General features: G+C 32.9%; 1 pseudogene; it reads left to right on the top strand.

Moving 5' to 3' along the window:
• The first annotated feature begins 2194 nt into the window (after nt 1–2194).
• Nucleotides 2195–2287, top strand: LOC116646769 (annotated as a pseudogene).
• Nucleotides 2288–3319: the final 1032 nt, after the last annotated feature.

The following is a 3319-nucleotide window of genomic DNA, read 5'->3' as shown; positions in this document are numbered from 1 at the left end:
TGTCATTAATTTATTATCTCCATTCGTGTACATTCTTGTTTATTTTATTGCTTCTTTTCTCAATTACTGAATTTTTCAATCCCTTCTTATTTTCTAATAACTGAACTGAGGCTATAAAATTTCCTCTAAGTGCTGCTTTAGCTACAGTCAACAAGCGATGATTGGTAGAGCTTTGTTTATTTATAAATGATTAATAGTTCCTGTCTTTATTTCCTCTTTAAACCAGGAGTTATTTAGAAGAGAGTATATCTTTTTTTTTTTTTTAAATATGTAGATTAAGGCTAGAGGATTCTCCTTTTGTTGTTACTATTTAATTTTATTATATTTTTAAAAAGATTTTATTTATTTATTTGACGGAGAGAGAGCATACATAAGCAGGGGGAGCGGCAGGCAGAGGAAGAGGGAGAAGCAGGTTCCCTGCTGAGCAGGGAGCCTGATGCAGGGCTCGATCCCAGGATCCCGGGATCATGACTGAGCTGAAGGCAGATGCTTAACCGACTGAGCCACCCAGGTGTCCCTAATTTTACTATATTTTTTTCAGAAAATATGAACTATGACTTCTGCTCTTTGGAATTTATGGAGGTTTTCCCAGTAGACTTACATATGATCAAATTTTGTAAATGTTCCATGGATGCTTGAAAATTGTGTCAATTCCCTAGTTGATGATCATCAAGTTTATAAATATTTAAAATGTGTAAATTATATATGTTATAGCAAGGTTGCTAAATGTGTTTTAAAATTCTATCTCCTGAATTTATTCATTTTTGAGAAAGTTATAGTAAATTCTCCCACTATGATTATGGGTTATCCACTTCTCTGTATTTTCATCATCTTTTTTTTCTTTGCTTTGCTTTATATTTCATAACTTTGTCCTGCATACAATTTCATGATTATTGCATATTCTTGTCAAACATTTTTTATTGCTTTTCTTTGGGGATGTCACAGAGTTTAAGAGCATAAAATTTATACATATATATATATATATATATATATAGTCTAAAAGGTTGTGTTAAAACGGGAGAATGTAAGCCATTCACATTTAGTGTCACTACTTCTATGTCTGACCTATTTCTGACGACCTATTTTCATGTTTTCCATTTATCATTCTTTCCCATCAGTCTCTTTTGTCCTCTGCCTTTTGTTGAATTAATGTAGTTGTTCCATTTTTTCCTTTTTTAAATGTTTAAAAAGACATGTATTCTATTCTTTTCCTATTTTTCTTAGGGATTGCCTTGACATTTTAATATTCACATATAAATATATATATCTTGGGGCACCCGGGTGGCTCAGTCAGTTACACGTTTGCCTTTAGCTCAGGTCATGATCTCAGGGGCCTGGTATTGAGCCCCGCATCAGGCTCCCCACTCAGGGGGGAGCCTGCTTCTCCCTCTCCTGATCCCCCTGCTTGTGCACTCTCTCTCTCTCTCTTTCTCTGTCAAATAAATAAATACAATATTAAAATAAATGAATAAATAAATAAACAAACATATGTATCTTCTCAATATCTAGAAATAATCAGGTTCTCTATTATCTTCCTGATCAAGGCAAGAATTTCAAGACATCTTCAGTTCTGGCCCCACCAGAATTCTGGCTTCCTATTCTCTAAATCCCTCTATTCCCACATCTACTACTTACAGGTTGGAATTTTAGTTCCATATTATTAATAACTGTTTCTTTATTATGTGTCAATAGTTCTTTAGACTCAGCAATAACTTTAATAGTTTTGGGCCGAAATCTTTCTTGTTGCTGTATTCATTTTGTTTTTCCTTTTCTTATTGTTTTACAGCAATATATTTTGAATATTACTTTCAAAGTAATCTGTTGGTCATGTCCAAAATATCTTTATTTTGTTCTTTCACTGGAACACAAATTTGGTTGGGTATAAAATTTGAGGTGCAAAATTGTTTGCTTTCAGTAACATAATCTTTAGTAGTTTAGCTCTAAGTGCTAGTCACTGGTTTTTTTGTGGTTTTTTTTGGGGGGGGGTTGTTTTGATTTGGTTTTGCTGTTGTTGCTGTTGTTGTTTAATGAGAAGAAAAATGTGTTAAATTTTCCTGTGTGGGGAAAAAAATTACTGAGGTTGATGTTTAAAACATATAGGAACTGTCTTTTTTTTATCTAATTTTGCATGGGGCAAAGAAGCAAAGAAACTGAAACTTAAAATGGGATTCATTCTTATAAATTCTTATGTAAAATCGCTTCTCGGCCTTTTGGCTAAGATCAAGTGTAGTATCTGTTCTTATCAGTTTAATAAATTCTTATGTAAAATGAGTTCTAAGTACCATCTGCTAAAACGAAGAGATTAATAATAGAAAGGGAACCAAAAGAGCTTCATATGCTATTCAAGTCACTTTCTAAAAGCCTTGGAACTATATTTACTCTACAAGGGGTCTGATAAGGGTAGGTAAATTGTTTTCTACAATAGTACTTTGCTCAAATAATTAGCTATTGATAATAGGTAATACTAGTAACAAAAAGGGAACCAGAGCATACCAATGTATTTGTAGTTCTTTAAATTTTGCTCTCATGTTGTTAATACAGTAATTTGCCACTAGAAATTGTCATGCTTTATCATTTTAACAGAAAACTTTTTTTTAGAGAAACATCTATTTATGAACAAAGAATTTCACCACAATCTTTGTTCTCAGTTATTCTAGTCAATGGAAAACTTAGTCATTGAAGTCACAAAACTTAATCCAAAATACACCACTAAACACATAAGTTTCATGGGCTATTGTGAAGATGGAAATAAACTTTCTGATGACTACTTTTACACACGGAAATCTATAAAATGACAGAAAACATTTTTTCCTCCCTCTGCTCTTACCACCATCTCCTTCCCCTCAAGTTTTCTTGTCATTGGAAAGGGAGAAAACTAACTTCACAGAATCTTATTCAAACCAAGAAGAACAATTCACTGTTTGTATTTCAAATCTTCTGCTGAAAGCTCGTGCCTTTTCGATCACCCACACCATTCCTCACCAGCACAGCCTCCTGAATGACTAACAGTGTTCAAAATAGAATGCACAAATTATAGCTGCTAAAAGGTCACAAAGAATCAACTTTGTTTGACAAAGTTTTATTAGACAAATTAATCAAGAAATGTTAGTGTGAGTAGTTATCTTTGGCTATAAAAGGAGGGTTAGGAGGGGCAGCGAAGTTAAGAGGTCTCTACAATCATTTTCTGTATATCTGGGTACTATTTAAAACCTTTACAATGACAATATAATCATACAGAATCATGTAATATAAAAAAAAATAAGGCAAATATTTCAAAAACACAAAAGAGAATGTAAACCATTAGAGATGACCTAGTCAC

This window comes from Phoca vitulina, unplaced genomic scaffold (genome assembly GCF_004348235.1).
Source record: "Phoca vitulina isolate PV1807 unplaced genomic scaffold, GSC_HSeal_1.0 scaffold37, whole genome shotgun sequence".
NCBI lineage: Eukaryota > Metazoa > Chordata > Mammalia > Carnivora > Phocidae > Phoca > Phoca vitulina.
The sequence above is the reverse complement of the archived record's forward strand: the minus strand, read 5'-3'. Positions and strand labels throughout refer to the sequence as shown.